The sequence below is a fragment of the Chrysochloris asiatica genome, unplaced genomic scaffold, assembly GCF_000296735.1.
Source record: "Chrysochloris asiatica unplaced genomic scaffold, ChrAsi1.0 scaffold00173, whole genome shotgun sequence".
NCBI lineage: Eukaryota > Metazoa > Chordata > Mammalia > Afrosoricida > Chrysochloridae > Chrysochloris > Chrysochloris asiatica.
The window spans coordinates 686294-708380 of NW_006408691.1; the positions used below are offsets into that span (position 1 = coordinate 686294).

At 43.7% G+C, this 22087-nt stretch overlaps 1 pseudogene; it reads right to left on the bottom strand.

Moving 5' to 3' along the window:
• Window positions 1–11193: 11193 nt before the first annotated feature.
• Window positions 11194–12330, bottom strand: LOC102817565 (annotated as a pseudogene).
• Window positions 12331–22087: the final 9757 nt, after the last annotated feature.

Consider the following 22087-nt stretch of genomic DNA (forward strand, 5'->3'; position numbering starts at 1 on the left):
CAGATCTCAGCTCAGACCGCCTTCAGCACACATGGTTTAGGGGCTGATAACCTTATCAACAGAGAAAGATTGAAGTTGTCAAGGACTTCATTCTTCTTGGATCAACTATCAACACTTATGGAAGCAGCAGTCAAGAAATCAAACAACGTATTACATTACGCAAATCTGCAGCACAAGATCTTTTTAAGGTGTTGAAGAGCAAAAATGTCAGCTTGAAGACTAAGGTGTGGCTGACCAATAAACTCATATGCATGTGAAAGCTGGACAGTGAATAAGGAAGACTATAGAAGAATTGATGCATTTGAGTTATGGTGTTAAAGGAAAATATTGAAAGTGCCATGAGCTGCCAGAAGAACCAACAGATCTGTGTTGGAAGAAGTGCAGCCAGAGTGCTCCTTGGAGGCCAGGATGGCCAAACTTTGTCTCTCATATTGTCAGGAGGGGCCAGTCACTGGAGAAGGATATCATGTTTGGTAAGGTGGAGGGTCAGAGAAAAAGAGGAAGACCCCCAGAGAAATGGATTGGCAAAGTGGCAGCATCAATGGGCTCAAGCGTGGTAATAACTGTGAGGTTAGCCCAGGATTGGGTAGCGTTTCATTCTGTTGTACACAGAGTCACTAGGAGTCAACACTGACTCGATGGCGCCTAACAACAACAACAACAACAATTTGAGCCAAGTTTACACACAGAATTCCTCTTCTCTGGTTCTCTACCTGTGGTCTCACCAGGGTTACCTGGGTTCCTTCCCCTGGTTCCTCTAACAAGGAAAACAATGGACTTTCTATCAGAATTTTAGTGACCCTATGCCACTGTTATGGTGACTACAGCCAGGGAAAACCAGGAAACTCATTCTGGTTGTTTCCTCTAGACTTTAACTGCCATCCCAAATGCCTGCAATTGTTCATTCTTTTAGAGCCCTCAGGTAGCTGTTGTTGTTGTTGTTGTATTTTTTGTATCTTGTCCAGAGTCTTAATTATTATCCATGGGAGGATTATTTTTTAGGAGCTTATTCTTCCATATTAGAAGCAGAATTCTTCTATGTAGTGTCTTGTATCCAGAACCAAAAGCAAGTTTAATTTCCAAATGGTGGAATGAGTTTCCCAAGTGGTACACTCTGATTAGCAACAAGCCTTTATTTAGCAATATAGCACTTACAGAGAATGGTATGTCTTCATGAAGTCTTATCTTTACTGGACGGGAACGGGAGCCAGCCAAATAACTTACAAATAAAGATAGACTGGGTTGGCCTCTGGGAAGCAAACAATGGAGGCTAGAACATTCTTCTTGGTTCTTCAGAATGTGAGTTTAGTAACAAAAAGCTAAATGTATGACAATAAGCTAGATTTTAACATGATTTTAGTAGTTCTTTCATCTTTAATGCATTCCCCAAAGAATGATCAAGCCAATAAATAGTCCTCTGGGCTTTATTGTTTTATATCATTTTCTAGCCATGGAGGTTCATTATACAAATTGTATGTAAACTTACAGTTGGTCATTCACATCATGTTTGTTTGTGAAACATCCAAAAGGTCTCTTTCTTCTGTAAATCCCAGGTCTTCATGGAATCTGAAGCTGCTTATTTACTATCTAACAACAACAATAGGAGCGAGAACCGAGAACCAACACTCAGGGAGCCTTAGCATCTGCCAAGCACTGTTCTATGTGATTTACACACATTAACTCATTTTGCCCTTCCAACAATGCCTGAATTCACCTAATTTAAAGACAAGGACATGGATTTGCACAAGACCACACAGCTTATGGTGAGCGCTGGGCCCAGGTCTTCTGGCTCCAGAGCCTATATTTACCCACCACACCCAGGTGTGGTGTGAGGGTTTTCCACCTAGAGCTGGTAAATACTGCTTGTTTTACAAGATCCAACTACTACACTCTGCAGGTCTAGGCAAACATGGTGTAATTTTACAGAAATTCTCAATTTCACAAGGCAATTAAGATTTTAAAAAACAAATGTAATGTGCCTTTAAATAGTGTTAAAAGACTATTAACTATTTCAAGTAAAACTCACACCACAGTACTGGAGAATTTTATAGCAGATGTAGATGTAAAATACGTGACAAAAGCACTAGAGGAGGACACAATAATTGGAAACCTTAAAGTTAGAAGGTTCTCACATTATGAAGAACAAGAATTGTTTTCAGGGAGCCCATGATAGCTTAACATGGATGATTAATCTGTAGGACAATCATTTACAAATGGTACAAAGAGGCAGAATAAAAAAGCCAGTTGTTGTTAAGTGCCATCGAGTCAGTTCTGACCCGTAACAACCCTGTATAGTGCTTCTGAGGAATGGCTGGTGGGCTTGAACCACCTACCTTGAGGTTCAAACTGACTTGGCAGTCCAGTGCATTAACCCACAGCGCTACAGCAGGACTTCAAAAAGTCAGCTGTTGTTAAGTGCTGTCAAGTCGGTTCTGAATCATAGCGACCCTGTATAGAGTTTCCAAGGAATGGCTGGTGAGCTTGAACCACTGACCTGTAGTTCAAACTGACCTCGCAGTCCAGTGTATTAACCCACAGAGCCACACCTAAAAAGTCAGTTGTTGTTGTTGTTGTTGTTAAGTGCCATCGAGTCGGTTCCGACCCATAGCGACCCTGTACAGGGTTTCCGAGGGTGTAAATCTTTATGGGAGTAGAAAGCCTCAGTAGCAGAGATAAAATAGAATAAAAAATACCTTGATTCACCTGAAAAGAGGGAGGAGAGACAAAAACAAAACCTCAAAATGGTAGACTTAAACCCAAACACTCTAATAACTTCATTAAATATGTTGTTTTTGTTGTTAAGTGCCATTGAGTTGCTTCTGACTCACAGTGACCTGTATAGTTTCTGAGGAGCTGAACCAACCTTGTAGTTTTCAGTGCAGTGCATGCCCTACAGCAACATACACGATTGTACTTTGGACACGTTGTCAGGAGAGACCAAGCTCTGAAGGAGGACATCATGCTTGGTAAAATGAAGAGTCAAGGAAAAAGGTAAAGACCCCCCCACACATTGAGATCAACGGAGAGAGTGACAGCAACACTGGGCTCAAAACAGAACAACTGTGAAGATGGCAGAGGAACAGGCAGTGCTTCGTTCTTTTGTTTGCAGAGTCACTATGAGCCAGAATCGACTCGACGGCACCTGACAACAACAAATATTCCATTTTAAAGTTAGAGATTATCAGACTAGATAAAAAGCATGGCATATACTATTGAAAGGAGACACTTGAGTAGGATAGAAAGGAATGTTGGGAAGAAAGCTTGTAAGCTCGTCTTCAGCCTTTAACTGATTGGAATAGGTAAAAGGGGTTCTACAACTTGCCCAGTGAAACAGGCCTCTTGCAGAGCCTTCACAGTGTATAGGACCTTAGGTGGAATCCGGAGCCCCATCCAGAACCTTCTGAGGTGGGACATTCCCACTAGAAAGGACAAGCAGACCAGCCTGGAACAGCTAGTGACAGTAGATACATCGTCAAAGAAAGATCAGCAGGAAAAACCCAAAACAAAAATAGCAGTATGGCTAGCTACTACAAGAATAAGCAAGTTGTTTGCCAGGAAGCCATCAAGGCAAGCAATCAAGTCCCTTCAGGACAAACTCCCCTTTAAGACTGAACTCAAAGGGAACACATAAGCAGGCATGTAAACATGCTAATGACCACATTGGTCTACTGGTGAGTGGAAGTGGGGGAAAGACAGCAATGAAGAAATGGGCTGAGTTCAACCACAGTCCATTGACTCCTGTCGACCTGGAGATGAGAGAGAGAAGAGAAAGGATTGGTTGGTCCAAAGTGTGGTGAGACCTGGGGACACCTGAGCCCATAGACAAGGACATAGCCACAGAGGGCTAGAACTGAGAGTGAAGCATCCAGCTGATGTGAAGTGAGGGGAGACATACAAGAACACCCAAATTTGCAGATAGTACCCATTTGACTTAGTCTTGATGGCTTGATAATCAGAACTTGGACTAGAGGAAGATTAAAAAAAATTTTTTTTTGATAAAAAAAAGGAGGGTAAATTGCTACAATTTTACGAACTTGATCTATACTCATGGAGGTAGTAGCTCTAAATACCAACAGTGCAGGAAGGAGTCTTCATATCAAGTTTCAATGCTATCCCCTCTGTACACAGAGTAGATAGGGATGGGCAACTTAAGACACTGACTACCTAAAATGAGGGGGCAATAAACGCACGAAGTGACTGGCTCACAAGGTTTCAAGAGGGAATATAGTTTAAGAGTGTGTGGGGGAAGACAGAGTCCCCACTGAATAGTTTTCATCTTGTCTAGATGGGTCTGGTGAAAAGAGATGAGGATAAGATTCTTATGATTCAATAGTGAGTAACTGTTATCATGACTAATTGCGACTGTCACAATTGTAAAGGTAGTTTTGTAACAAAAACGGGAGAATAGTTAATCTTACAGTCCAGAAACAAAGGACCCTAGGACCATCACGGGAGAAGAGCCCGAGTGGAATGCAGGACCCTATCCAGAGAAGCAGTGACAGCAGAGATGGAGGCAGAGATAGGGGCATGGAGAGGGGGAGCAGCTGAGGACACTAGATTCATGGGAAGAGAGAGACTAAGAGCTGGTGGCCAGGAAGTAGATTTGCAGATTGGTGCCCTTTGGTGGCTTAAATTACTATATATGCCTGGGTGTTTAAAAAAGAAAAAAGAGCTAAAATGAATAGAGAGAACTACAGTTAACTGATGGTACCTGGAGGGGATTATAATCATTGTAATGAAACAAAGTATATGATTTGTTGAATGTAAAACTGATGATCTGCCCTGTAAACTTTCACTCAATTCACAATAAAAACTTGAAACCAACCTTAAACACAATCACACAGATCTACTGACAGTACAGGATAGAACAAGATAGTCTATACAATACTGAGGATTAGGAAGCTTGTGTGGATAAACTGATATCAGACAGCGTGGACTTTAATAAGAGTATGACCATACATACAAAAAGGACATTTCACAATGATTAAAAGGGTCAATTCATCACGAAGCTAAACCAGCCTTAAGTATGCATTCACTTAATGTTGTTGTTAAGTGCCATCAAGTTGGTTCCAACTCATAGCGACCCTGTATAGGGTTTCTGAGGAGCAGCTGGTGAATTTGAACCGCTGACCTTGCTGTTCAAACAGCTTTGCAGTCTGATGCATTAACCCACACGGCATACCAAGACTCTATACATTTAGTAACAGATTCCAAATATGTGAAGTAAAAGTTGACAGAACAACATATCTTTGAAAAAGTCAATAGGCTATGTAAGATTTAGGCAATCTCATTAGCCAACTAGACCTACTCAATATTTATAGAACATTTCCCCCCAAAAAGGCAGAATACACATTCTTCTTAGGTGCAAATAGATTATTCACCAAGACAAACCATGAAACAGTATGCTAGACCATAAAACAAGTCTCAGTAAATTTCAAAGGCTCAAAACCACAGTGTATTTTCCGACTGGTGGCACAGTGGGTTAAGCATGAGACTGCTAAGTGTAAGGTCAGCAGTATGAATCCACCAGCAGCTCTGCAGGACAAAGATGAGGCTTTTTGTTCCCGTAAAGATGGACAGTTTTGGAAACCCTATACAGTGTCACTATGAGTCAAAACTGACTTGATGGCACACAACCACTGCCGCCGCCACCACCATTGTTGTGATTAAATGCTGTCAAGTTGGTTCCGACCCATAGCGACCCTGTATAGGGTTTCCGAGGAGCGGCTGGTGGGTTTGAACCACCGACCTTGCAGTTCAGTGCATTCTCCTGCAGAGCTACACCAGGATTCCACCGTAATATCTGCAATCAGTCCGGAGCTGTATAGCATAAGCACTGGACAGCTAACCAAAAGGTCAGTAGTTCAAACCCATCAGCTGCTCCTTGAAAACCCTGTACAGGGTTACTATGACTCAGATCCGACTCTATGGCACTTAATAACAATAAATCTCCAAATATTTAGAACTGAAACATACTATGCATAATCCATGGGTCAAAAATTAAACAATCACAAGGCAACTTTTAAAGTATTTTAAAGAGAAAGAATGAAAACACAACATATCAAATTTTGTGAAAGAATCTAAAACAATGTTTGTTGTTGTTAATTGCCGTCGAGTCGGTTCTAACCCATAGCGACCCTGAACAGGGTTTCCGAAGACCGGCTGGTGAACTTGAACTGCCGATCTTATGGTTCAAACTAACTTCGCAGTCCACCACATTAACCCATAGTGCCACACCAGGATGCTTAGGAGGACATTAATAGCTTTAATGCCCATATTAGAAAAGAAGAAAAATGTCCAATCAATGATCTATGCTTCCATCTTAAGAAGACAGAATGCGCTGAGTTCAACCACAGTCCATTGACTCCCGTTGACTTGGAGATGAGAGAGAGAAGAGAAAGAGCTAGTTGGTACAAAGTGAGGTGAGACCTGGGGACACCTGTGCCCATGGAGAAGGACATAGCCACAGAGGGCTAGAGCTGAGTGAGCGTGAAGGAGCCAGCTGATATGAAGTGAGGGGAGATGCACAAGAACACCCAAACTTGCAGACAGTACTCATTTGACCTAGCCTTGATGGCTTGATAATCAGAACTTGGACTAGAGGAAGGTAAAAAAAAATAAAATAAATAAATTTTTTTTTGATAAAGGAAACAAGGGTAAATTTGATGAACCTGACCTATACTCATGGTCACTCTAATACCAACAGAGAGGGAAGGAGTCTTCACATCAAGTATCAATGCTATCCCCTCTGTACACAGGGTAGATAGAGATGGGCAACTTAGACATTGGCTACCTAAAATGAGAGGGTGATAAAGGCACGAAGTGACCGGCTTACAAGGTTTCAAGAGGAAGTTCAGTTTAAGAGTGTGGGGGGGAAGATAAGAGTCCCCACTGAATAGTTTTCATCTTGTCTAGATGGGTCTGGTAAAAAGAGATGGGGATAAGATTCTTATGTTTCAATAGTGAGTAACTGTTACAATGACTAATTGTGACGGTCACAATTGTAAAGGTAGAAGTTTTGTAACAAAAACAGGGGAATAATTAATCTTATAGTCCAGAAATAAAGGATCCTAGGATCATTAAGGGAGAAGAGCACAAGCAGAATGCAGGACCTTATCCAGAGAAGCAGTGACACCAGAGATGGAGGCAGAGATGGGGACATGGAGAAAGGGAGCAGATGAGGACACTAGATTCATGGGAAGAGAGGGACAAAGAGCTGGCAGCCAGGAGGCAGACTTGCAGAATGCGACCTTTGGTGGTGTAAATTTTTACATATGCCTGAGTGTTTTAAAAAACACACAAACACTGTTAACTGATGGTACATGGAGGGGCTTATAATCATTGTAATGAAACAAGGTGTATGATTTATTGAATGTAAAAGTGATGATCTGCGCTGTAAACTTTTACTCAATGTACAATAAAAACCTTAAATAAAAAATAAAAAAAGTAGAAAAGATGAGCAAATTAAACCCAGTTCAGCAGACAAAATAATAGAAATAAGAGTGAAAATGAATGAAATGGACATTAGAGAAAATACACACAGTTCAAAGTTGGTTCTTAGAAACAAAACAAAATAAACCTTTAGCACAAATTACCAATAGCAGAAATGAAGGCAATGCCATCACTATAAATGCTATAATCATGGAAGAATCACCAGTTGATATTATAAACAACTTTCTGCAAATCAATCCAGCAACAGATGAAACGGACACATTTATTCAAAAACAAAGATGACCAAAAATGACACAAGATATGGCAGAAAATGTAAATAGCCTTATTATATCCATGAAAGAAATTGAATTCACAATTTTAAAAAGTCCCACAGAGAAAACATGTCCAGGTGGTTTCACTGATTAATCCTATCAACATTTAAAGAAGTAGACTGATATTATACAAAGTCACTCAAAAATAGAGGCAAACTATGTCCCAACTCATTTATATACCATCAAGCAAGACCTAATGATATGGTAGCATAACCGTGACAGCAATTCAGACAAGGGCATTACAAGGGGAAAACGTACATTAGAACATACTAATAACCCCCAAGAACACAGATGTAAAAACTTTCAACAAAATCATAGCAAGTCAAATGTGTTCGTGTATGAAAGGGCGAAACAGCATCACCAAATGATGTATCCCAAGAATGAAGTGTTGGCTTAACACACAAAGATCAATCCTTATAAAACAACAAGGCAAGTGGTCGGGTCCCCTCAGTGCAAACCCCTTCCAAGATTAAGACTCAGTGGGAATACACGCTGTGATTGGTGACCATGCTCGACACCGATAAGGGGAAGTGAGGGAAAAACAGCAATGAAGCGGTGAGCTAAGCCCTACAACGTTCAATAGACTTCTGTGAACCCGGGTGAAGACCTGGTTAGCCAGCAGTGTGGCAAGACCTGGGGACTCTTGGGCCCAGAGTCAGTGACATAGCCACAGAGGACTAGAGTGGAGAGTGAAGTGTCCAGCTGATAAGAAGAGAGGGCATATGCATAAGAACAACCACACTTGCAGAAAATACCCACTTATCCTGGCTTCAGTGACTGGATGATCAGAGCTCAACCAGAAGTAAAAAGAAGAGGAAAAAAAAAAAAGTATTCTCATACAATTTGATGAACTTGACCTACACCTAGGGAAGCAGTAGCTCAAAAGAGGGAACAAGTCCTTACAGCAAGAATCATTCCCACACCCTCCACACACAGAGTAGACAGGGAATGGGCAACTTGGACATTGGCTACCCAAAATGGGGGGTGAGGGGCTACAAAGGCAAGAAGTGACTGGTTTACAAGCTTTCAAGAGGGAACCTAGATCCAGAGGGCATGGAGAAAGGTAGAATCTCCAGTGAGTAGTATTCAATCTGTCTAGGTGGGGTTGATGCAATGAAATGCAGACGGGTCTCTTGTGATACAATAGTGAATAATTGTTATCAGGACTGATTGTGAGGGTCGGAAATGTAAAGGTGGATGTTTTATAGCAAGGAGGGGAGTGATTAACTTTTCAGTCTAGGAGCGGAGGTCCCAAGGACCATCAAGGGAGAAGAGCAGAGAGCGGGACCCTACCCAGAGAAGCAGTGATGCCTGAAATGGAGGCAGAGATGATGACGTGGAGCGATGGAGCAGCTGGAGACTTTAGATCCAGAGAGGGAGAGTGACTGGGTGCTGAAGACCTGGGGAGTACGGGGGGAAGGATTGCATGGAGGGGATTGTAACCATGGCAATGAGAGACAATATACGATAGAATGAATGTAAAAGTAATATTCTCCCATGTAAACTATCACATAATTCACAATAAAACATTAAAAAAAAAAAGATCAATCCTTATAATCCATTCATTGCCTTCACAGATTAAAGGAGAAAACTCATTTGATCATTTCAATAGACATAGATACTGCATTATTCAAAATTTAAGACCCATTCATGATTATTTAAAAAATAATAAATCAGAAACCAATTCTCAGCAAACTAGGAATAGAAGAAAACATGATGAAAGACACCACAGGTCGGCAGTTCAAACCCACCAGCTGTCCCTCAGAAAGGCTACACAGGGTTGCTGTACCAACTCGACAGCACTTAACAACAACAACATGCTTAACTGGAATTCTGGTGTGGCACTATAGGATAAAGCAGTAGTTCGCAACGTTGGTTTGCACTGCAAAGTCGGCAGTTCAAACCCACCAGCCTATAAAGAGTTGCTGTGAATCAGAACCCAGTTGATGGCACTTAACAACAACAAAGACATGCTTAATTACTGATCATTTCCTCATAAGACTGGGAACAAAGTGAAGTGAAATGTTGTTAAGTGTTCTTAACAGTTCTACTCAACAGTATAATACAGCAAGAAAACAAAACAAAGACCCTAGAGATTAGAAAAAGAGGAAGATCCCCAGGAGATGGATTGGCAAAGTGGCAGCATCAGTGGACTCAAACGTGGCAACGATAGTGAGGTTTGCCCAGGATCGGGCAGTGTTTTGTTCTGTGAGGTTGGCCCAGGATCGGGCAGTGTTTTGTTCTGTGAGGTTGGCCCAGGATCAGGCAGTGTTTTGTTCTGCTGTGCATAAGGTCGGTATGAGTCGGTACTGACTCCATGGCACCTAACTACAAAAACAGAGATTAGAAAAGAAGAAGTAATACCATTCCTGTGGTGCTGCAGGTTAATGCGCTGGACTGCAAGGTCAGCTTGAATCACAAGGTCTGCTCCTCAGAAACCCTATACAGGGTCACTATGAGTGGGAACAACCCGTGAGAAATCGCTAAAGTGTGTATTGGAATCAAGTCACAGAATGCAGGAACTTGCATTCCATTTGAGGCAACAGTTTCACTCCTGGATCTTTTCCCAGGATAAAGGAAAACACAGGCCACAGAAAATATGCACAAGAATGTCCACAGCACCTTTATTCAAACACTCCAAGCACTAAGGAACTCACTGAGGGGCCACCAACAGGAGAAAGAAGCTCACAGTGGGTGTCCCACACAATAGTGTGCCCTCCCAGGATGAAGGAAGGGTGGGGCTGGTGAGGCTTTCCGGAAACTTACATGATCACAGAAATGTTCTCCATCATGATAGGTGTGTGGGCTGCAAGGTGTTTGCAACTGTCAAAACAGGCCCACTGTGCACCTCCATACACACAAACAGTACTGTGAGAGCTAACTGACTTCTGTTATTGTGAAGTGCTGTTGAGTCGCATTTGACTCATAGTGATCCTGTATAGCGTTTCTGAGGAGTGACTGGTGGATTTGAACTGCTGACCTTGTGGTTCACACTGACCTTGCGATCCAGTGCATTATTCTGCAGCACTGCATCAGGGCTCCAATTAAAGTCAAGACACGAAATAATTGGGTAACTCCTAGGAAACCTTATACAGGGTTGCTATGAGTTGGAACCAACTCAACGGCACTTAACAACATATATTCTACAAGGCAATGAACAATTTGGTGATCATTTATTATTATTAAAAAAGGTATTTTTTATTGAGGGCAAGAAGATGCATACAATATAAAAATCAAAAGCTTATCTGGCATTGAACTTACTTTTCTTTCTCTATTTGTCAATGGGATGGATTGTATTTGTACACATTCTAAAGGGCCCAATCTGCACATGAGAGCCTTACACAGGGGGAAGCTGGGGGGCAGATTCCTTAAGCAGCATTTTGGGATACCACTTATCAGGGTGTCAGAGATTTCTCAATTCTGCCTACTTTCACATCTTTCCCTTCTGCTTCATGTGGACTACAAAGTCGCCGTTGCATGTAACGGGGAGTCAGCAATGAGCAAAAGAAAGCTCTGGCAGCCCATTTTGCCATCTTGGCATGGGTCCAGGTCATTCATTATTCTGTCCAGGGCCAGAGGGTCTTTTTGGTTTTCTAAAAATCCAGGGAATTCTTTTTCCATAAGCATCCTCAGGTCTTCCTTTGTTAAGTAGCATTTGTTGTTGTTGTTGTTAAGTGCCATTGAGTTGGTTCCCACCCATAGCTACCCTGTATAAGGTTTCCGAGGAGCAGCTGGTGAGCTTGAACCACTGACTTTGCAGTTCAAATGACCTTAAAGTCCAGCACATTAACCCACATTAACCACTCCAGGACTCCATTTCTCCCTGGTAAATTTATGAAATGTGAACATCATCGTTTTCATGGCATGTTCCATTTGAGAGGGTGACTTGATGAGGTCAGTTGGAGTCTTGGCCAGGAGGCGCTAGACTGATGCAAATTTGGTGTTAATTTATATGAACTTTTACAACTCTGATTCATCCTTAGAAGAATAGGTTTTCCACAAGAAAGCATGCCTTCTGGTCACATGATTTTAAATAAGTGAGGTATGAAGCTATCTGTGTGGGTAGAAGGTAGCTGTGCTCACTCAGTCAACAGGGTATACGTGACTGGCAGGGCTGGCCTGGGGCAGAACACACAAGTACTCATCATAATTGTTCTTCCACAGCTACAGAGGCTGGAGGGGAGTAGATGGGAGGGGAGTAGAGGAGGGGAGCAGTGGGGGAAGGGTAGCAGAACTGGTGTGGGGTGGTATGTTGTTGCTGTAAGTACCTTCGAGTTGGTTCTGACCCATAGCAACCCTATATAGGATTTCCAAGGAGTGGTTGGTGATCTTGAACTGCTGACCTTGTGATTCAAACCACTGTGCAGTCCAGCACATTAACCCCAGCGCCACACCAGGACTCCGTGGGGTGGGGTGTTGTTGTTAGGTGCCATTGAGTCAGTACTGACTCACAGTGACCCTCTAGGCGGTGTAGTGGCTGGGGCTGGGTGGGGGTAAGGGTGGGTGGGGATAGATGGTCCCTCTGTGTTTCATAAACCAAATCAAATCAAACCAAGCCTACTGCCATGGCGTCATTTGTTGGGCAAGGACCCCAGCCTCCTCCTCTGGCATTACTACATTCCCTTTGCTTGACTATGATTATTAGGTGATTGATTCACTTCAAGGGTGTCTGAGGCTGGAAATCTTGATGGGAGCAGATAGGCTCATCTTGCTACCATGGAGTAGCTGGTAGGTTTGCACTGCTGACCTTATGGTTAGCAGTCCAGTGCTTATCCTACAGGGCCACCAGGGCTCCTTGTGTCTCATAGCCATGTAATTATTGTCTGCTTCTCTAGTTAAAACAGAATGCCTTTCTCTGACTACAATGTTGAGAGCACATTTAAAACTTGGTGAATCTAAAATGGGAGGGCACATTGAGCCTCCAGGCCACCAGAACCAGCTACTGTCCTCACAGAAAGCAAAAGCAGTCACCATAATGTCCTCAGGACACCAGAGGACACTCAGGCATGGTGGGGCAGCCAGGCAACTGCAAACAACGGCTCTGGTGACAACACCCTTCAAGTGCAGAACTTAAGTAAGGGGCAGTGCAATCTTATCGGATGCAAAAGGAGCTAGCTGGCAGAGGGGCCCTGTGGATTCTCAGTATGATAGTGATCCAATCACCTGATAATCAAAGGGAATGTGGTAATGCCAGAAGGGTAGGGTAAGTTCAACCAGACACTTGGTTTGCTCTGCTTTTAGCAATAAATGGGGTAAGGACAAACGCCAGGAAGAGAAACATTCTGGATAATGCAGATTGTATTTTCTTCCATTGTTTTTGTTGTTAAGTGCCACTGAGTCAGCTCTGACCCATAGCAACTCTGTATAGGGTTTCCCAGGAGCAGCTGGTAATTGAACCACCAAACTTGCGGTTCAAACGACTTTGCAGTCCAGTGCATGAACCCACAGTGGCACGCACACCAGGGCTCCTTTTTTTCTAAGAGCTACTAAAAACAAGGCATCAACATGTCTGGCTGCACACCCACTACCTGTGCTGTGGCTCTTAAACGGAACTACTCAGGGTGCTTCACCAAACCTCCTGGGGCAGAATCTCTAGATTGCCCCCTCTGGGAGGACTTCACCAGACTGAAGATCACAGAAAGATGAAGGTCCACTCTCGCCTTCTGCCAATACTGTAATAATACTGAGAAGAAAGCAAAGCAAAACATGCTTCTTTTAAATTTAACAGAATGGGGCATTTTAAAATTCAATCCCCAAAAAAGTTTTATTGGGAAAAGCTGCAAATACTAAAATGCTCTGCTCTGGGTCTGCAATGCGTAAGAGATGTAAGCAAGCTGCTGGTAATTAAATTGTGCAAAGGAAAACACTAAATTGCTAGGGTAACAATATCCTCCTTGTACATACGTTACAGCTAAATCTTGACGATTTCATGGCGACAAGCTGACAAAAGTAAATCTTACATAAGAAGAAAAAGATCAGGTCTTAACAAACTGACCCTTTGACACCTCAATGCGAAGCAGTCTGGACAACTCCACAAGCTTTTCCTTTGAAAGGCTACAGGCACCTCCCTTGTTTCCCTCCAGGACCTATGGGCATCTAAAGGACTCGGAGAGGGGTGCGGATACGGCCTTGCGCTCGGGCTGGGTATCGCCCTTACACCTTCAGTGATGGTCCCCAGGAGGTCCCGGGGCCCTAAGCTTCATTTACGGGTGAGCTATCTCAGCACGCTAAGACGCGTAGTAAAGTGAAAGCTGCGCCACATGCGCTGGGACTGCCCATTTGGGACCCTCGAAGCCTGGCCGGGGTCTCCGCGCACCTTTGTCCGAACCTCCCGCACCTAGCCCCGCGCCGCTCCCCGCCAGGTGTCGGTGCTCTGCTGCGCGGGGGCCACTCCCTCCAACACTCGCGCCCCGCCCGACCCCCACCGCTTCCACGCCAGCCTCTAGCCCCTCACTCACCCCAGCGCCCCTCGATTCCTCTTTCGTACCCCCCGCCCTCCAGGCGGTCGCGCCGCTCCCCCTGGGACTTGTAGTCTCTCAGTCGCCCCAGTCCGCGAGACCCGGGAGCACGATTCTCGAACGAAAACTACAACTCCGGGCGGTCCCCGCGAGAACCCGCTCCCCCCCAACAGGTGAGTTCCGGCGCCGGATTCTCGTGAGTCTGTGGGAGGTGCGCGCGGAGCTCCCTGGGAAGTGTAGTCTGTGTCTCTTCCGTCCGCGTCGCCAACCCTGGACCGGGCCTTGTTATTAAGTGCCTTCAAGTTGGTTCCGACTTATATAGACCCTGTATAGGGTTTCTGAGGACAGGCTTGTGGGTTTGAACTGTTAAACTCGCGGTTCAAACTTACCTTACGGTCCAGTGCATTATCTTGTAGCCGAGCGCTTCACCCGGACCGGGCTATTTAGGGAAGGAAAAGACTACATTCCCCAGGCTTACTCGCCCGTCGTTCATCTTTGGCGTTGCTAGGGGACGGGGAAGCCCGGCGGGAAGGGAAATAGCCGGAGGCAACTCGCTTAGGGGAGTGTTGTTGTTGTTGTTATGTAGTGCCGTCGAGTCGGTTCCGATCCATAGCGACCTTATATAGGGTTTCCAAGGAGCAGCTGGTGAGCTTGAATTGCCGACCTTGCAGTTCAAACGGTTTTGCAGTCTGGCGCATTAACCCACAGTGCCACACCAGGTCTTTGTAAACTGTAAATTGCCCCCCTTTACTAGAGGGACAGTCCCGAGTAAACTGGGGCTTTGAAGATAGGTCCCATGAAATTACAACACAAATTCTATAGCCAAGGCTATATTTATTCGTTTTTAATTGTTTTTAGGCGGGAATAGAAAGTTGAAGTTTATGATTGAGTCAATTTTGGACCCTCAGCCAGCTGCCTTTAGAGAAAGTCTAGATGGTGTGACTTGATTTACATACATATGGGCTAGAAGTGTTTGGAGGACAAATGCCATTTTAAATACCAAAGAGATCTTGGGGTTTAAATGAAGACTAAGCAAACGAATACATTTTAGAAGCAACAATTCCTTTAAGTTAAAATATGTTTCTAATCTTCAGTCTGGTATCTAGAACGTCCTACAGTCAGGGTATTTGTTTTGTGACCCTTGGGCTCCTGGGTCACCCAGTACTTTGATGTAAACGCAGGAGCCAATTGAACTGGGCAAGAAGAGGCCTTCCTTTCACACTGTGTGTGGAAGTCATGACATGGAATGGAGGAATGCTTGTTTTCAGGAGGTGGCAGGTCCCACTACCAGGCTGCCTAGGCTTGAATTCAGCCCTGCCCCTTGCAAGACCTCAATAGGTTTCTTCAGGGTGGGTCAGGATGAAATGTGACCAGCCTGTGACTTGCCAATGGCAAGTGGGGGACCCTGTAGTTCATGTTGGAGCAGCCATGGAGCTGGCATCTGAGGGCCCGGGTGAGTGTGTGGCAGGACTTTGGTGTGGTGACAAAGGCTTATGCCCCATGGTAAGCCACCTTCCTGCCCTTTGCACATTGGAATGGTTATAGCATCCCTGATGGCTGGGGTTACCCCCTTGAGCAGCAACCAGGAGAGGATACTGGGTATGTTCAAGCGGTGTTGCCACAGTGAAGTGGATTGGACAGGGACTGGGAGAGGGCTGAGCTTTCCCCAGTGGCAGCTCTTTGGCTTGGTAGTGTTTGAGCATAGTGACTGAATGGGAACAGAATATTATCACCCTGGGCCTGGGCCTGGGCCAGGAAGGACACCCAACAGTCATGGGCAGACTTTCCAGTTTTCTTACTGCACTTCCGTGTAGGAGTTCACACGAGTGGACCTGAGAGACAGAGGTGACTTCAGGTTTACCTAAGCTAGTGAGGCAGGTTGAACCGGGCAGGTTCTCACGGTGACATTTTACTCTCCCAGTGAGTACCCTGAACACCCCGCAGTATTCAATCCCATGACCAATGGAGTCTAGCTAACAGTACAGTCTGGAGTCCTGGGTGTTGAAACAAGCTCAGGCAGAATTTCCATCTGTGAGGGTGGTGTCACATCTTTCCAGTAAACAGAGAGAATGGCACCTGTACCTGTGTGTGAATAAGAGGGTCCCTGGGGCATCTGAGTGAGAGTTGGATCCTCTTTCCTAGCCAGGATAAAGGCGATGATTGTGGGGCAGGTGTTGCTAGGTTTTCCGGGGTAGCTGTACCCACCAAGCCTGTTTGTTCCCAGACAGGCCTGTGATATTGTTGCCAAACCAAAACGAGGGTTTGCCGCCTGTCACTGTAGTCAATCACAGAGACGGGGTGAGAACCAATCCAAGCTTTATTAGCAGAAAGCCAGCAGTCTGGAGGACGGAGAGAATAATCTCTCAAGACTGTCCTGTCCGTTATGAAGAGCAGACACATTATAAAGGGTAAGTTACATTTGGATGTACACCTAATCTATTTTCACATTTTAAGATAGCATCTTGGGGGGGGGGATGGCAATCAGGCAATGTCCTTCTCAAACATTCCATCTTTCAGGGAAAAGGGAACAATCTGGCAATGATCCTTCTCAAACATTCTACCTTTAGGGTCTCTGCTTAATTCCTGAGATAAGGATCTGGATTGGTTTAAGTGTTTCCTATTCTCCTTGTCCTGTCCTCCTTCTAGGACCACAAGGTCAGCCCAGCCAGTGTATAAACTTCCTCATTTGCAAGGTCTTCACTTGAGACTCAATGACTAAACCAACTCCATTTTGTTTAGGTCCGTAGATCCATGCTATCACTGTGGGCTAGATTCTGTGTGAAGAGCTATCCATCATGTGTCTAGTACCTTCCTCTTCATGGCCTCTGGCCACCTCTGGTCTTTCATCCCAAGTTTTCAGTGGAAACAGAGCTCTAGTTCTCTGGTGTGAGGATATTTCGTTTATTTTTGGAAGTTGTGTAAGACTTTACTTTGCTTGGCTCTAACATCAACACTCATGGAAGCAACTGTCAAGTAACCAAACAACAACTATATTGAGTCAATCTACTGCACAAGACTTCTTTAAAATGCCAAAGAGCAAAACTGGCAGTTTGATGGTGGCAAAAGACCTCTTTAAAGTTTTAAAACACAAAGATGTTACTCAGAGGACTAATCCATGGTAATTTTAAATTCCAGAATGTTTCTTGGCCAGAAGAGAATGGTCAGACTTTGACTCTATTACTTTGAACACATGGCCAGGAAGGACCAGGCCCTGGAATAGGCTATCATGCTTGGTAAAATGGAGGGTCTGTGGAAAAAGTAGACTCCTGATAAGACAGGCTGAACTATAACAATTGTGAGTATGGCGGCAGGCCAGGGCAGTGTTTCAGTCTATTGTGAATAGGGTAACCATGAGTAGGAACTACTCCTCTGCACTTAACAACAGTAACAACATTGTGTGTCAAAACTGTTCTCCACCACCTTAGGCACTCATAATGTTAACAAATTGCTGTTCCTTGTTTTTAACAAATACCTCCAGGGAAAAATGTGTTCATTCTAGATGAACATTAAATTAGGTCAAAGTTAATGTGGTCCTCCTGAGAATCAGCACACAGGTCAAATGACCACAATTTCTAAGAACAGGGTTTTGAATGACCTTGTTTCGTTGTTGCCCTCTAGTTCTTACGAGTTCCAGATTTTCACTGTGATTGTGAACTGTTCATTTTCAAGGCAAAGTTGGGGGCAGGGGGGTGGGACTACCGCAAATTAAAATGTCCCAAAATTCACAATCCTTAATGAGATTAAATAATTTTCCTTGAACACTTTATAGTTTGCTTTAATTTGTTTCATTTCCAGAGTTCTGAAAAAGTAAATTCTTATACTTTTTTTCAAGGACTCTCTTGCTTTTATAGAGGAGAGGATTTTTAGAGGCCATTACCCTGCCATTAAGGAGCTCTGGTAGCATAGTGGTTACGAATCGAGCTGCTATCCTCAGGGTCAGCAGTTCGAAACTACCAGCTGTTCCTCGGGAGAAAGATGAGGTTTCTGCTCCCACAAAGATTTATAGCCTCGGAAACCCTGTACAGGGTTGCTATGAGTCAGAACCGACTCCACAACACATAGCAACAAAAAAAACAACAAAAACCCTGCCATTGGGGAGTCCTAGTGTGGCTCTGTAGGCTAATGTGTCAGACTGCAAAGTCATTTGAATTGCAAGGTTGGTGGTTCCAGCTTACCAGCTGCTTCTTGGAAACCCTATACAAGGTCGCTATGGGTCGGAATCGACTTGATGACACTTAACAACATCAACAACCCTGCCCTTGGAGTCCTGATGTGGCACTGTAGGAAAAACATTGGACTGCCAGGTTGGTTTGAACAGCAAGATTGGTGGTTCAAATCCACCAGACACTCCTAGGAAACCCTATGCAAGGTTGCTATGAATCAGAACTAACTCGACAGCACGAAACAGTAAACAACAACCCTTCCACTTATGCTTACATCATTGTAAGTTCTGAGAGATCATCTTTTAAAAAAATAAGTATTTTATATATTGTTTTTAAGTCTCAGTTGAGATATTTTAATTTTAGCTGTTTTCAGTCAATTGACATTGTTCTTTTACCTACTATTCAGGAAACCGAACACAAAATTTCCCCAAAATGTCACTGTTAATCAGTGACCTTGCTGTTGATGTTAGGTACTGAATCATAGCAACCCTATACACAATGGAATGAAACACTTCCGGGTCCGGCGTCATGCTCGCAATTGTAACCCTCAAGTCTGTTATCACCACCATTATGTCACTCCATCTGGTTGGAATTGTCCTCATCTTTGCTGAACATCCACTTTACCAAGCATGATATTTTACTTCAGGAATTCATTTCTCCTGTCTGCATGTCCAAAATCCAACAGATGAAGTATCATCATCCTTGCGTCTAAGGAACTTCTGACTGTGTTTCTTGCAAGACAGATTTATTTGTTCTTCTGGCAGTGTGTGATATATGTAACATTCTTTCCCAGTACTGTAATTAAAAAGCATTGATTCTTCCAAGGTCGTTCTGTTTCCCTTGTCCAACTTTCACATGCATATGAGGTGACTGAAAATACCATGGCTTGGGTCAGGCGTACCTTCATCCTCAAACTGATAAATTTGCTCTTTAACAATTTAAAGAGCTCCCTTGCAGCAGTTTTGTCCAAGGTAATACATTGCTTGATTTCCTGACGGCTGCTGAGGCTACTCCTTGATCAGAGCTCTCGCTGGAACAGTAGGACCATCATGTTTGTCTCCTGTTTCATAGCAGGATGGCAGTAGGTGGTTTCCTTGTTCAGAGGCCCCAGGTGCCCACAGAGCCTCTGCGCAGGCATCAAGATTGCTTCGAGTTGGATCTTGGGAATGGCACAGGGTTTGAATCCACCAGAAATTTGATCTTAGAGTTCATTGAGCTGACAACAGATTCCTAGAATGATGTGATAATTATTACATCATTGCATCATTATCATGACTTTTAAGAACTGAACTGTGCCTGGGAATGTGGCATCTTACGTGAACAGTATCACAAGCAGGGATATGTCAGCACCGCCATGTTGACATGGCATCTGAGGGCACAGGAAGGACCTGTGGAAAGTGGGTGTGTGGCCATCCATCTCTGATTACTGTCTAAGTGAAAGGCTCGTGTCTGCAAGAGCCCTGGCCAGCCTACAGGTTATATCTGAAGAAGGCCTGTGGACATATATCCCCAGGATGTACTATTGTGAAGCTGTCTGTCTCAGTGCCGTTAGTAAGATGTCATTTAATATCAGAACTAGTTAGCAGTGTTAAACATGGACTCCCAAATATGCCATCCAAGAAATCTATTCTGGGTTTATTCATATCCTAAAAAAAATTTTTTTTGGTTATGTATTAGGAGCTCTGGTAGCGTAGTTGGTTACGAATCGGGCTGTGAACCTTAAGGTCAGCGGTTCGAAACTACCAGCTGCTCCGTGGGAGAAAGATGAGGCTTTCTACTCCCGTAAAGATTTACACCCTCGGAAACCCTATACAGGGTCGCTATGGGTCGGAACCGACTCGATGGCACATAACAACAACAACAACAATGTATTAGGAAGTTTACACAGCAAATTATTGTTGTTGTTAAATGCCGTTGAGTTGGTTCCAACCCATAGTGACCCTGTATAGGGTTTTCAAGGAGCGACTGGTGAGCTTGAACCGCCAGTCTTGCAGCTGTTTAGCTTTGCAGTCTGGCGCATTAACCCACAGTGCTACACCAGGACTCCACACAGCAAATGAGGTTCCCGTTTAACAATTTTCATCCAAATTGTTCCATGCCATTGGCTACAATTTTCATAATGTACCAGCATACTCATTAGTCCCATTCTGCTTATTCCATGTCCATTTGTCTTGGCTCCCTAGTTTTATTCTTGACCAAGTCTTTGTGGCTTCTCAGATCCAAAAGACAAAAGCAAACAAACACCCAAACCCATTACTGTTGAGTTGATTCCAACATATAGCGGTTACAAATCGGGCTGCGAATCATAAGGTCAGCAGTTCAAAACTACCAGCCATTCCATGGGAGAAAGATGAGACTTTCTGATCCCATAAACATTTACAGCCTTGGAAACCCTGTACAGGGTCGCTATGAGTCGGAACCGACTCCACGGCACTTACTCGATGGCACTTCACAACAACAACATGGGTTATAGTAGAACTGCCCCTGTTTATATGGTTTCCAAGGCTGTTAAGATTTTATGGAAGCAAACTGCCACATCTTCTGTGGCGTAGCTTGGTGGGTTAGAACTGCCACAGTTGTTAGCCGCTGAGTGCTTAACCCTGCACCACCACGGCTCCTTCCTTTTAAATTGGGGAGGGCAAAATCAGGATATATATGAGGTTGGGAATCTAGTGGAAGGCTGGTCTTTCAGTGAGGCAGACTGGTTAGAATTGGATAAGGACCATGAGATCATATTTTGGGATCGGTGGACAGAACAGGGCAAGGGTTTGTAGCAGAGGGAAGTAAACAATCTAGTGATGAGATGGATTGAAAGTCTAGTGTTTGTTTATTTGTTTCGTCCACCCCCAGCCCCATCTTTCTGTTCAAGAGTTTCTTAAAGTCTCGTATAATCACATGACAGATACACACTTGAATACCTGGCAGAAATCACATTCTACAGGTTGACACAGAATTCCTGATCTTCAGCCACTGGAGGAAGGTCTCTCTACCCCTAATTTGCTGAGAGATTTTTTTTATTTTAATAAGAAAAAGAATATTAAATTTTGTTAAATGATATTTGGGGGCATCTGTTGAGATGATCATATGGATTTTCTTGTTTACTTTGCTCATATGATGAATTACATTAACTTTTTTTATTTTTAAACCAACCTTACATTCATGGGATTAAACCCCACTTGGTCATAATGAGTTATCCTTTTAAATATACTCTTATGTGCATTTTGCTGCTAGAACTTTCCAAGTTTAGATTTTTTTTTTTTAATTAAGAACGTTTTCAGTAAGAATGCTCTTGAGGAATATTGGTCTACAGTTTTCTTGTGATGTTTTGTCAGGGTTTGGTATCAAGGTAACGCTGGCCTCATGGAATGAGTTGGAAAACATGCAGTCCTGTTTAATTTCTTGGTTGAGTTTCTGTGTTGTTGTTGTTAAGTGCTGTAGAGTTGGTTCAGACTCATACTGACCCTGTATAGGGTTTCTAAGGAGCGACTGGTGAGTTTGAATCACCAACCATGCGGTTCAAACCAACTTTGCGGTTCAGTGCTTATCCTAGAGTGCCACACCAGGACTCCATTGTTGTTGTTGTTGTTATTGTTGTTGTTGTCAGGTGCCATTGAGTTGGAAACAGCTCATAGCGACCCCATGCACAGCAGAATGAAACAATGTCCAATCCTGGGCCAACCTCACTACCTCTGCTACACTTGAG